Source organism: Musca autumnalis, unplaced genomic scaffold (genome assembly GCF_047663935.1).
Source record: "Musca autumnalis isolate F117 unplaced genomic scaffold, ASM4766393v1 scaffold_5, whole genome shotgun sequence".
NCBI lineage: Eukaryota > Metazoa > Arthropoda > Insecta > Diptera > Muscidae > Musca > Musca autumnalis.
In genome coordinates, this window is record NW_027412088.1 from 207,161,037 (window position 1) to 207,175,674 (window position 14,638).

General features: G+C 35.9%; 1 protein-coding gene across 3 annotated transcripts in view; it reads right to left on the reverse strand.

The window, feature by feature from the left end:
* The window catches only part of Cbp53E (Calbindin 53E), a 99,882-nt gene that overhangs the window by 64,549 nt on the left and 20,695 nt on the right, over positions 1-14,638 (reverse strand). Inside the window, exon 1 of one of the 3 annotated variants that reach the window (XM_073988302.1) lies at positions 4,921-5,122. The exons of the other annotated variants lie outside the window; for them this stretch is intronic. The gene's annotated coding sequence lies outside the window, so the exon portion shown is untranslated. Of the gene's footprint in view, positions 1-4,920; positions 5,123-14,638 lie in introns of those variants that run through there. 3 annotated transcript variants of the gene reach the window in all.

Below are 14,638 nucleotides of genomic sequence, written 5' to 3' on the forward strand. Positions count from 1 at the left end.
AGACCTAGGGTGCGTATGTGGCTGTAACGATTTTTGCCTCGGAACAGTTGGCATCCCTGGTGTAAATACCAGAGAATAGCAGGTGGATAAGTGAGTTTTAATCATACGGCGAAGTATGATCAGCTAGTAAAAAAGTAAATCGTGAATTAAGCAAAGTGTAAACTAAGTAAAGTAAAGCTGTGTGCTTAAAGTAAGGTCACATTAGGCAAATATTTGCTCCAGCGACCGGCAATGTGCGCTTACTGAGAGCAAGGGAGAGTAAATAATGCATTGAAATTTATGCTCACTTGCTCTCAGTAAGCGCAAACCTCTGGTTGCTTAAGCAAATATTTGTCTAATGTGACCTTACCTTTAGTAAATTCTTGTGTAAATAATTAAAGTAAAGTCAATAAAGCATTGTAAAATCTAAACTAAACCTCGGTTTATTTGGTACGAATCGTATCGGGTAATAGAACAATGTCTACACGGAGTTAAGTTAAACCAAATTACGCAACAATATTTTTGTGTAGTATATATTTCTCTTCAATGAGAATATCTTCAGGTTTTCCATAAGAAGGTCTTCTGATCGGCTGTAAGAAAAAGCACAGGTCTTTTATGAGAAGATATCCTGGCCTTCTATGGGAAGTCCAATGGTTTTCTATCGTATAACTATTTGTCTTTTATGGAAGGCTTATTGGGCTTTTTTGAGAAGATCTTCTGATCGTCTATAAAAAGGTAAGAAGAGAAGACATTTGGTGTTCTATGAGGACTGGTTTTCTTCGGTAATACCTTCAGATATTTTACAACAAATTCTACGTCTCGTCTACAATGGTCCTTTGTTCTTCTATGAAAAGATCTTATGGTCTTTTGTGAGAAGAACTGCATCATTTCTGGGAAGATAACCTTCAGGCCTACGTATAGGTTCTCTATGAGAAGGCTTCCTAATATTATATGAATTTTAAAACCTTATAAGAAAAGACCTTCCGGTTTTCTACAATAAAACTTCCCGGCCTTATTTAAGAAGAACTTCTGGACTTGTACACGAAGACCTTATTGTATTGTAACAGTAGACGTTGTCTTTATGAGAACACCTTACATGATGTTCTGCTTTCCTGAGGGAAAATCCTTCTGAATGGAATATTTTCGGGTCTTCTATGAGAAGGCGTCCTTCGAGTTATCTATGAAAATAAAAACTTATTTAAGAAGATCTCTGGTCTTTTATTAAGATACCCTGTGTTGTTCTATCAGAACACCAAGAGACTTCTTTGCGAAAACATTTCGACTTTTTTGAGAAGACATATTATTACCTACGTTATCTCTACGAAGACATTTATATAACCTTACCCTTTAAGCTAAAGAGGGTTTATACACTTTGACAGGACCAAAATTGTGCCTCATCGAAAAAATGGTTTAAGACTCCAAATATGTTTGGACGAAATCCGTTTCAGACAATTTAGAGTTGATTTATCCATGTCCGTCCGTTTTTCTGCGTGGCTGGCTTGTGCGCACGATTACTCTCGAACGGATTAACCGATTTGGTTTACATTTTGGGTATCGTAATAATTTGTCCAAACTTAGTCTTAGATCGAAGAAAGGCTATATCAGTCCACTCCTTCCGGTACCTCCCCAACAAAAGTTCTAACATTTTCTTTAAACTGGAGCGCACGATAACTCTCGAAGGGAGTAACCGAATTGGTCATAACTTTGAATATGGTAATTTTACTTCCAGGCATAGATCAGGTCTGAATATGGACTAAATCGGCATTCTTCCTCGTGTACCTTCCACACAAAATTCGGAAAAAGTGAAGTTTAAGAGCTCCTCTCGATCATTTTAATTTTTTTCAGCAAGTTGTCCTTGCAGCCCCCTTTACGACAGTACAATTTTTTCGAGGGCAAGTCCATACTTCCTGAGATAGGTGCCTAAAAGCTCCAAGAAACCAACTAAAATGGCAAAACCGTAACATAACTCTCGCAGGGAGTTTCTGATTGTCCAAACGTTGTACATCGTATTATTTCATCTAGTCATGTATCAGGCTAGAAGGATGGAATACTGTCCTTCGGGTACGTCCCTCACAAAATTTGGGAAAAGTACAGTTTAACAGCTCATCTCGGATCGTTTTGAAATGTTTTCCCAAAAGTTCTTTTTGTGGGCCCTGTTACGACGGCGCAATTTTTTCGGGGGTAAGTCCATATTTCTTGAGATACAGCACAAGAACTCAAAAAAGCCTGCCTGGACAAACAAAACTGGGTAACACGTAAGATAAACCTCGAAGGGAAAAACCGATTTGGTCGAAACGTTGTACATCGTATTATTTCTTACAGACTCGGATTATGTCCGAAAATTGACTACATCGGACTACTTTTTCGGATTCCCACCCAAAGTTTGGAAAGAGTTCAGTTTAAGGACTCGTTTGTGATCAAAAAACCCCATAGATGACAGAAGTATTGTGTTTACTTATTTTCTATTTATACCCTACACCACCTTGTGGTAAGGGGTATTATGTCTTTGTGCATTAGTTTGTAACATGCAAACGGAAACGAGATAGACCCATAGTTCCTTTTAGGGATATACATAGAATCACTTTCTGAGTCGATTTACGCATGTCCGTCTGTCTGTCCGTCTGTCCATGTATTTTTGTAAACAAAGTACAGGTCGCATTTATTGTCCGATTCGCATGAAAATTGGGGAAGATAGTTTTTTGGTCAAAGGACGAACGCTATTTATTTTGGTAAAAATCGGTTCAGATTTGGATATAGCCCCCATATATATCTTGCCCAATTTAAGGCATTTGGTGCACGAAACACGCTATATGTGTCCGATTTCAATTAAATTTGGAATGTGCAACGGTATTTAGTCTAGAAATAAGTGTGCCAAATTATATAGAAATCGGTTAAAATTTGGCTGTAGCTCCTATATATATTCTCGACCGATTTTAGGTATTTGATGCACGAAACGCGCTATATATGTACGATTTCAATAAAATTTGGAATGTTTGCCGCGATTTGGCCTAGAAATAAGTGTGCCAAGTTATATCGAAATCGGTTCAGATTTGGATATAGCTCCCATATATATTATCGACCGATTTGAGGTATTTGATGCACGAAACACGCTATATACTCGTATGTCCAATTGTGATGAAATTTGGACTATGTGACGGAATTTGGTCTACAAATAAATGTGAAAAATTATATCAAAATCTGTTCTGATTTGGATTTAGCTCCCATATATATTTTACATATTCACAGTGGTGTAGGGTATTATATAGTCGGCCCCGCCCGACTTTGATCCTTTCCTTACTGGTTTTTTATGTGTAGGTCGGAGGCTGAGGGTATATCTCTGTCGGCACAGCTGACTCATAATTTCTTACTTGTTTGGGAAGTTGTTCAGCTTTTCTCTGCGAAGATCTTCTGTTTTTCTATTCAAAACATTTTCTTATATAGGAAGAGCGCCATCAGGACTTCTGTGAAAAATACCTTCTATAAGAATATATTCAGGTCTTCTCTGAGAGGGTGTACTGTACTATATCATCCTATATCCTATAGCCAAATAATACATACCTATTCGACTGTAATCTTAGGCAGTTCATAAACATGACTCCTGCTGCAAACACTGCATTTATTTTTGTTTTTATTTTTGTTGCATTTAAGTCTCTATATTTCCCATCCTTTCTTGATTTCTAAAATGCTCCTAAGAGATTTCGGCAACTACCTTAATTTTTAGAGAAATTATTATTACTTTCTATAACAGTCTCGACGCAACTCAAGGAACACTTATCATTCAATAATCCCATCATTATTTCTACTATTATTGAAAGCTCTCAAATGACAGTAATGACCCACAAAAAGAACAACAACAATTCAATGTAAAGTACCAACGCCAACATTTTCAAAATGGACAATAATACCTTTGGCACTAATGGCCCATCGTCATTGTCATCTTCGTCACACAAAAAATGTTCCTGATATTTCAACGTCATTGTGGTGATGGCAATTTTTGATTTGGTATGTCATGTGTTAAGACCATAGACTTGGCTATCACAAACAGGTAACACAACGACGACATTTGACATGCTGTTGCTGCAACTGAATTTTTGCCGGTATCATCATCGTCGTTGGACATACCTTTGGTTTTCCTTGCTTTTCTAGCCAGGTGTTCGTTCGGTCTTCTGCCATTAGAACAAAACTTTCAATGAGAAATCAATAATGAAAAGCCAACAAAATCAACAACAACACACAGAGAGCAGAAGAAGCAAAACAACAACAAAAATATTGATCAAAAACAGACAACGAAGAATTTAATATCCTTAGCAGGAAAATTGTGTTTGGCATTTTATATTCTTGGAAAATGACCTTTATTCGTTTCATATGTCTAACTGCTGAGTGGAATTTTAGCTATGGGGTTTCCTTGTTTGTTGTTGTTGTGGTTTTTGTATATAATAAGGAGCCGCACAATTTTGTTATCATTACCAAACGGAGGCGTTTTAATAACATAAACAAATAAATAAAGACTCTGCCTTGTAGGCACAAATAAACAAGCAAAGAGAAACGTGAAAATATTTACACCAAGAAAGCAAGGCTAACAAGGATATAACATTCCGATACAAATATTTGTCTTAAATTAATAAATAGACAGACAGCAACAAGTGTTTTTGAAGCATGTTGAGAATTTAATAATGACAAAAACATGGCAGGGCAAGTGGGCTACTGAATCCATTACACGACATGATTCAAAGTTAAAACAATTACTGCACTTGGCCTATATTTTCCACACGACATTGACGGTCATCTATAAATAATTCAGACATTCACTGTTCACCAATAGTAACCAACATTGCCAGGAAAACCATAACCACAACTTACCACACAGTTTTGTCAACATGGGGATAGCATTGCATGTGGACTAGTTAAGTTTAACTAATTTTTACTCACAATCTCACTCACACATTAAACTATGAACCTCTTTTTTGTTAGTTTACTTTATTAATACTTTTTGTGTTGTTATTTTTAGACTATTTTTTTTCGTTGTTTTCCTTGTTCTGTTTTGTTTACTACTTGTTTTGTCGTTGTCTAGTTTTGCCGTTGTCTAGTTTTGCCTTTCGTGTTTTTGTTGCACTGTTTTTGCGGAAACAGACGGAAGTAAACTGAGTCGGCATTGTGTCAAATAAAGATAGTAGGCTAGCTAGCAGGCTGGCTGACTGTTGGTGTGCCTTGTCAAAATGAGGGTGGATGGGCAATTTCATTCGCCATCCTTCCTTCCTTCTTTCGTTTGCCCATAGAAATGTATAAAATGATTAAAAGGCTTTAAAACTAAATAATATAGACATGTTAAGAGGGGTTGAATGTGGAATTTAATGCGGCAATGTGGGTGCGGGGGGTAGTTAAAATGGGATATGGACTTGTATTAAATGATTTTTTAAGCAATTTTTGCCCGTTAGGCCGAAAATTTGAAGAAGATTTGTTTGCAAGTGAAAAAGAAAAACCGAAGATTCCACCAAATTATTTTTATTTAAAGATTTTTTCGGTTTTCTATAAATTATTTGTCTCAATGTAAATTGGTTTGAAGGACTATTACTGAAGAAAATTTTTCTAAAAAAATCACAATTTGATAAATTGTAAGGTAGAGGAGTATCCCTTCCTATTGCAAACCATATACATGTGATTTTCTGCCATAGGTGAGGCAAGAGACACCAAAGACAAATGGAAAATATTTTGATAGATGTGTCAGCAATAGAATTGGGCAATCTAGTTCCTAGTTTACCGGCCAAGTTCCTTAACGTATGAGTGATTTCATACAAACGAACTTATGAAATCAAAACCCTACTAGCACCCTATGTGTTATAATAAGGTAATTTTCCATACGAACTTTCATATAAAAAGCCTTGAGAAAAAAAAAACGAGGGTGTACCCCGAATTATTCTGTGTAAGGGCATTTAATTTTTTCATGATAATACCTCTAGTTGTTCTGTAGAATGGTTCTATATATAGACAGTTTCTTGGTGCTCTATAAGAAGGCACATTGTTTTCTCCTTGACTTCTATCAGGTGTGTTCCTCTGTGGGAAATATTTTTAATCTTCTATAGTAAAACCTATAGACGCAGATTTCTTAGTCTTCTTTAGAAAAGTCTTCCTTTTATTGGAAGAATTTTGGTCTTCTATAGGAATAACTTTTTGGGTGCAACCTTGATGTAATGGTATGCAGAGCACTCTGAATGTCCTGGTTGCCAGGCCAGGCAACATCAAATTTTCAACGGTGACAAAATACCCCTCAGTGTAATGTTCGCCACATTTCCTGTATATTTCAGCATGTACAACTTCTCTACAAATGGTGTCTTAAGATACGCCTTTCGGACTCGGCGCTAATGTGACGGGGTACATTCTGGGATGTTTGTGGAACAATTAGATATATTATAGAAATACCTTTAAATCATAGATGAACAAAACGAGCACTCGCCTTTACGTTTTCGTACCAATCATCATAGAAATGCTCTCTTCTTGTTTATCATTACTTTATATCTTTTATGCATGCGAAGATGTCTTTGTTTTCTTTCGGAAGTGGTCTAGACTTTCACGTGGGACCTGTCTTTCTGTGGAGAGACTTATTGATCAGTTTTCTTTGAAAGACCTATACGAATTATAACCCATACGATTATATTCTTGTTTGTTACTAGGAATACATCTAGGATTTTTTCTAAGAAAACTTATGGGTCTCCAATTAGAAGACCTCAGGATGAACGTCTCTGTATTTTCTTTTGGACTATGGATATTCTAATATATCTTGGTTATTATAGTTTCTAATTTTTCCTAAATACCTCTAGGTCTTATACAATAATACCTTTAGGGATTTTATAGGGATAGAGAGACTTTCAAGTCTTCTATTAGAAGACCCCCAGGTATTTTATTAGAATACCTCAGAGTCTTTACAATGCCTTTGATACGAATACCTCCTGGTCTTGGTAGACATCTAAGTCTATAGGAAGACTTCTGATCTTCTATAAGAAGGCGTCTGGCCTTTAATAGGACGATATTTGTTCTTCTATAGGAAGACTTCTGACCTTCTATAGGGAGAACTCGGCCTTCTATAGGAAAATCTCTGGTCTTCTATAGTAAGACCTCTGCCCCTCTATAGGAAGACTTGTGGCCTTCTATAGGAATATCTGTGGCTTTCTATAGGAAGGCCTCTGTTCTTCTATAGGAAGTCCTCTGGTATTCTACCTAAAAATCTCTAAATGTTCTATCGGAAGAACTCTTTGTTTACTGTAGTAAGACTACTGTGATTCTATAGGAAAACTTCTCTGTCTTTTATAGAAAGTCCTCAACGTTTTTTATAGGAAGAGCTTAAGGGTTCTATAAGAACATCGGTTTATAGAAAGCCCTCCAGTTCTTCTGGAGGGATATTGATAAGCTTCTATAAAAAGATATCATGATCTGCTATAGAAAATATTGAAAGTCTTCTGTTCTTTTATAGGAAGACCTCAAAATTGTGTATGTAAAGACTTCCAAGCTTTCAATAGGATTAAGATTTCCAGGCCATCTATAGGTAGACTTCCAGATCTTCTATAAGAAGACCTCCATGCCTGCTATAGCAATACCTTTGTTTTTTCTATAGAAATACTTCTGTGTATTTTATAGAAAGTCCTTTAGATTTTCCTCTACAACCTTATGGTTTTGTATAGTCTCTAGGTTTTTTAAAGAAAACCATTGGATCTTCACTTGAAAGCCCTCCAGGTATTCTATTTCAATACTTAAAGGTTTCTTTATTTAGTTCCAGGTCTTCCATGAAACGACCAGTAGCTTTTCTATAAGATAACCTTAGATACTTCTACAGTACAGGCGTTCTAATAAAATGTCCCTAAAATTTCTATGGAAAACCTCTAAGTCTCTTACCGGAACAACTATGGGTCTTCTATAGAAAGAACTGAATTATTTATATAGGCATGTCACTATTTTCTATAGCAATATCTCTAAAAGTTCTATAAAATACTTTCATCTCTTTTACAGGAAGATAGGATTACACTAGATCTCATAAGAAGATACCTAGATCTATGATATAGACTCTTTCCGAAAGAAAGGCTGCTCTTTTAGATGCTTTCTGAAAGAAAGGGTGCCCTTTTAGACGCTTTCTGAAAGAAAGAGTGCTCTTTTAGACGCTTTCTGAAAGAAAGGGTGCTCTTTTAGACGCTTTCTGGAAGAAAGGGTGCTCTTTTAGACGCTTTCTGAAAGAAAGGGTGCTCTTTTAGACGCTTTCTGAAAGAAAGGGTGCTCTTTTAGACGCTTTCTGAAAGAAATGGTGCTCTTTTAGACGCTTTCTGAAAGAAAGGGTGCTCTTTTAGACGCTTTCTGAAAGAAAGGGTGCTCTTTTAGACGCTTTCTGAAAGAAATGGTGCTCTTTTAGACGCTTTCTGAAAGAAAGGGTGCTCTTTTAGACGCTTTCTGAAAGAAAGGGTGCTCTTTTAGACGCTTTCTGAAAGAAAGGGTGCTATTTTAGACGCTTTCTGAAAGAAAGGGTGCTCTTTTAGACGCTTTCTGAAAGAAAGGGTGCTCTTTTAGACGCTTTCTGAAAGAAAGGGTGCTCTTTTAGACGCTTTCTGAAAGAAAGGGTGCTCTCTTAGACGCTTTCTGAAAGAAAGGGTGCTCTTTTAGACGCTTTCTGAAAGAAAGGGTGCTCTCTTAGACGCTTTCTGAAAGAAAGGGTGCTCTTTTAGACGCTTTCTGAAAGAAAGGGTGCTTTTTAGACGCTTTCTGAAAGAAAGGGTGCTCTTTTAGACGCTTTCTGAAAGAAAGGGTGCTCTTTTGGGCGCTTTCTGAAAGAAAGGGTGCTCTTTTAGACGCTTTCTGAAAGAAAGGGTGCTCTTTTGGGCGCTTTCTGAAAGAAAGGGTGCTCTTTTAGACGCTTTCTGAAAGAAAGGGTGCTCTTTTAGACGCTTTCTGAAAGAAAGAGTGCTCTTTTAGACGCTTTCTGAAAGAAAGGGTGCTCTTTTAGACGCTTTCTGGAAGAAAGGGTGCTCTTTTAGACGCTTTCTGAAAGAAAGGGTGCTCTTTTAGACGCTTTCTGAAAGAAAGGGTGCTCTTTTAGACGCTTTCTGAAAGAAATGGTGCTCTTTTAGACGCTTTCTGAAAGAAAGGGTGCTCTTTTAGACGCTTTCTGAAAGAAAATGTGCTCTTTTAGACGCTTTCTGAAAGAAAGGGTGCTGTTTAGACGCTTTCTGAAAGATAAGGTGCTCTTTTAGACGCTTTCTGAAAGAAAGGGTGCTCTTTTAGACGCTTTCTGAAAGAAAGGGTGCTCTTTTGGACGCTTTCTGAAAGAAAGGGTGCTCTTTTAGAGACTTTCTGAAAGAAAGGGTGCTCTTTTAGACGCTTTCTGAAAGAAAGGGTGCTCTTTTAGACGCTTTCTGAAAGAAAGGGTGCTCTTTTAGACGCTTTCTGAAAGAAAGGGTGCTATTTTAGACGCTTTCTGAAAGAAAGGGTGCTCTTTTAGACGCTTTCTGAAAGAAAGGGTGCTCTTTTAGACGCTTTCTGAAAGAAAGGGTGCTCTTTTAGACGCTTTCTGAAAGAAAGGGTGCTCTCTTAGACGCTTTCTGAAAGAAAGGGTGCTCTTTTAGACGCTTTCTGAAAGAAAGGGTGCTCTCTTAGACGCTTTCTGAAAGAAAGGGTGCTCTTTCAGACGCTTTCTGAAAGAAAGGGTGCCCTTTTAGACGCTTTCTGAAAGAAAGAGTGCTCTTTTAGACGCTTTCTGGAAGAAAGGGTGCTCTTTTAGACGCTTTCTAAAAGAAAGGGTGCTCTTTTAGACGCTTTCTGAAAGAAATGGTGCTCTTTTAGACGCTTTCTGAAAGAAAGGGTGCTCTTTTAGACGCTTTCTGAAAGAAAGGGTGCTCTTTTAGACGCTTTCTGAAAGAAAGGGTGCTTTTTAGACGCTTTCTGAAAGAAAGGGTGCTCTTTTAGACGCTTTCTGAAAGAAAGGGTGCTCTTTTGGGCGCTTTCTGAAAGAAAGGGTGCTCTTTTAGACGCTTTCTGAAAGAAAGGGTGCTCTTTTGGGCGCTTTCTGAAAGAAAGGGTGCTCTTTTAGACGCTTTCTGAAAGAAAGGGTGCTCTTTTAGACGCTTTCTGAAAGAAAGGGTGCTCTTTTAGACGCTTTCTGAAAGAAAGGGTGCTCTTTTAGACGCTTTCTGAAAGAAAGGGTGCTCTTTTAGACGCTTTCTGAAAGAAAATGTGCTCTTTTAGACGCTTTCTGAAAGAAAGGGTGCTCTTTTAGACGCTTTCTGAAAGAAAATGTGCTCTTTTAGACGCTTTCTGAAAGAAAGGGTGCTCTTTTAGACGCTTTCTGAAAGAAAGGGTGCTCTTTTAGACGCTTTCTGAAAGAAAATGTGCTCTTTTATACGCTTTCTGAAAGAAAGGGTGCTCTTTTAGACGCTTTCTGAAAGAAAGGGTGCTCTTTTAGACGCTTTCTGAAAGAAAGGGTGCTCTTTTAGACGCTTTCTGAAAGAAAGGGTGCTCTTTTAGACGCTTTCTGAAAGAAAGGGTGCTCTTTTAGACGCTTTCTGAAAGAAAGGGTGCTCTTTTAGACGCTTTCTGAAAGAAAATGTGCTCTTTTAGACGCTTTCTGAAAGAAAGTGTACTTTAGATAGAAAGGATGCTTCTATAGGCCCTTTCTAAACGAAAGGGTGCTTCTATAGACTCTTTCTGAAAAAGGGTGCTTCTATAAACCCTTTCTAAAAGAAATTGTGTTTCTTAAAACCCTTTCTGAAAGGCTCTTTCTGAAAGAAATGCTTTCTGAAAGAAAGAGAAAGCAAAATGTTATGCTAAACCTCATGGGTTTCCATAATACGGTCTGATTCGTCGACTTATTCTTCCCTAAAAAAACTTTAGTGATTTCTTAAGTATTGGTCTTCAGTACAAAAGACCCGTAATCTGTACTTTGTAGGTGTCATTTGGTTACGATAGACTTTTATGTCACTTCGTTTCCCCCTACTTCTACTTTTCAGACCACCCTCCTTAGTAGACGGCAAAATAAAAGCAACAACTTTTTTATATACCAAAAAAAAATCAACTTTGTTGCTGCCCCTCTGGCATTGGCATAAAAACGCGCCAGCGCACATTTAAGATTTTGTTTGGTCTTGTTTTCTGTCACTGTCAAGTGTTTGACCTGGTGTCTTTTTTTTTTTTGCTTTTGTTGTTTTATTTACATGGTGTCAAAGTTACTTTGTTATTGCTATTGTTGTTTTAATTTCATTTTAAGTTGTTATTGTTGGGGCCTTTTGTATTGTTTTTTCCTGTTTACGGATATTTATTGCGGTTTTTCTTTTTGGGAAATTCTTTACGAAAGGGAGGGGATGAAAGTAATAGGTTTGGAGAAAGGGAGTAAGGAAAAAGAAGGGCGAAAGTATATTAACAAGTATACCTCCATTGTCCTAGACAAATAAAAATTACTTTTTAATCGAGACAAACGACAACAACTAACATTACAAGTGTACAGATAATCGACAAAAAATCCGCAACAATAACAACAAGAATGATTATGCCTAGTTATGGTTGAGTAGAAAATCAAATTAATTTTTTGGCCATAACAGGCCACACAAAGATTTATCATAATTTCAAGGTTAGCAATCGGTACATTTATTATCATCTCCTTTTGTGGAAATTCTTTTCTCTTTCAATTTGCTAACGGAAAAAAACTATGATAATAATCTCTGCTTAAAGTTTCCAAACAACTATTTGGATTGGTTTTTTGGCATTATGCCCTATAATTATGCAATTTACTTTGGCCGTCTCTTGTTTGCTCTCTACCTTAACATTCGCCATGCTTCGCTTAAGGCGAAATTGATAACAGTATTTGTAGAAGGCATGACTTGCTAGCTGGCACAGCCATTTTTTTGCGAAGATTCCAAAAGTTTTACAAGGCCTTTTTAAGTTTTTTTTTTTGGGAAATAGTTGCACAGTTTTGCGATAAAAGAAGCTCTTAAAATTATGAAATTTATACTTTCAGTTCAGGAAATGGAAGGTAAAGAAGGGGTTTTAAGTGCTAATATAAATCAAGGTGGGAAATTTGTGAACACAAAATTGTTTTCTATTGCTTATATGAGGCAAAGAGCAAGGACATTATTGTCATGAGTATCTTCAGCTTATGGTGATTTGTGATGTGTTATGTAAATGGTACTCAAAATAATTAGTTTTTGCAAAATGCAGGGGTCGGGCTTTAATAAAAAATAAATTCAAATAATGAGAAATATTTTCTATTCCTATGTCTTTTATTATACAAACTTTTATGTTAAGCAACCAACATATTTTGTATTCCATTTGGTTTTCCTTATTATTGTCTGTAGTTGAGGAAAGGCTTAAAAGTTTCGCAAACATTTCTTATTTCCCTTAATCCCATAAAGGAAAAGAAAACTTGCTCGAAATCTCCTCTAACACCATACCTTGCCTTAAATTATTCATAAAGTTTATATTCTATTTCCTCTTGGAATATTTTTTCCAATTCTCTCACAGCCTTTATCAACTATGAAAAATTAATACATCAAAATTAGTAGCTTCTTAACATGTTCATAGAAATTTCAATGATTTGGGATTTTCAATATATTAATTTTTATAAAATGTTCGAATATCCTAAAACATTATTTTGAATGATATGACCCTTGTTTCATAAACAGATGATGCCTGCCACATATTAAACATGCATGACAGACATCCATCAAATTTGAACACATCTACATACATACTGAACAACCATTTCACATTTGGAACGCCACAGCCTTCTTTTGTTTATATAGTTGATGATTTCTTTACATTTCAGCATCATCCTTTCTAAGACAGTTTACTTAATGAAAAATAATACAATATGCACAACAACTGAATGCAATAAAACAACAACCATGACAGCCATTCAAAACTTCTACAAAATAATAGTGAAAAGAAAAAAAACTAAACAAACTCATACACCCACTCAAACACATTCTAATAATCATATGGAAAATGTAGTCTTCTGAAATATTCGTTTTTAGAATGCAAGTTAAGCAGCCAAAAAACCCTGACGATGCTGTCATCTTCTAAACTGTGTTAGTAACACTGGCAACACAACACATCAAGTCAAGTACCAACAACAAGTGGTCCCAAACACACACAGAGATACTTGAAGAATGCTTTTGATGTAAGTGGTTGGGTGAGGTAGAGAAAAAAATGTTAAAACTGTGGCATTACAATTCTGTCTCTTTAACTCTTGAACTTGTTGTTGTTGTTCTTCTTCTTTTTCTCCTTCTTTAGTAACAGTGGCCATAGTTTAAGTTCATAAGTGAACATAGAATTGTTAAAGAATGTTGTTTCTCTTACTAAGGCAAAGGCACACAAATATGTACATATGTACATATATAATCATTCATATACAGAAAAGTGAATTTATAATGCCATCGTCATATGTTTTACTTGAGGGTGGAATAAAACAACAAATGGAATGTAACTATTCACGCATAAATAAAGGAAAAGCATTCATACATATGTATGTTTGTGTGTTTTAAAAAATTGTACCAATGTAATATTAACGATTTATACATTCTTAGTTTCACATGTAATATCTCAAGCCCAAACAACATCCATATGTACATAGTAATGAAGGGAGAAATACATATGAAGGAAATGTAATGGGGATGTTCGGCAAATGGATTTTTTATAGAATTTTTTTCTGAAGGAATTTCACACCAATAATCGTGGAATTTTAAAAGAATTTTTCTGAAGAGAGTACACTCCAAAAATCGTGGATTTAAAAAAAATCTGAAGGACTTCTAGAATTTTTTAAAGGATTTTTTCTGAAAGACTTCCATACCAATAATCGTGGATGTCTTAAAGAATTTTTCCGGAGGACTTCCAGACCAAAAATCGTGGATTTTTTAAAGAATTTTTCTGAAGGACTTCGAGAGCAATAATCTTGGATTGGTTTTAAGCATTTTTCTGAAGGTCTTCCAAACCAATAATCTTAGATTATTTAAAGAATTTTTCTGAAGGACATCCACACCAATAATCTTGGATTTTTAAAGAATTTTTCAAGGACTTCCACACCAATTATCGTGGATTTAAAAAAAAAAAAAAACAAAATCTGTAGGACTTCCACACCAATAATCGTGGATGTTTTAAAGAATTTTTCCGGAGGACTTCCAGACCAACAATCGTGGATTTTTTAAAGATTTTTCTGAAGGGCTTCGAGAGCAATAATCTTGGATTGTTCTTAAGAATTTTTCTGAAGGACTTCCAAACGCATAATCTTTTACACCAATAATAATGGATTTTTAATGAATTTTTCTGAAGGACATCCACACCAATAATCGTGGATTTTTAAAGAATTTTTCAAGGACTTCCACACCAATTATCGTGGTTTTTTAAAAAAGAAATTCTGAAGGACTTCCAGAATTTTTTTAAAGGGTTTTTTTCTGAAAGACTTCCACATCAATAATCGTGGATGTTTTACAGAATTTTTCCGTAGGACTTCCAGACCATCAATCGAGGATTTTTTAAAGAATTTTTCTGAAGGACTTCGAGAGCAATAATCTTGGATTGTTCTTAAGATTTTTTCTGAAGGACTTCCAAACCAATAATCTTAGATTATTTAAAGAATTTTTCTGAAGGACTTCCACACCAATAGTCCTGGATTTTTTAAAGAATTTTTCTAAAAGACTTC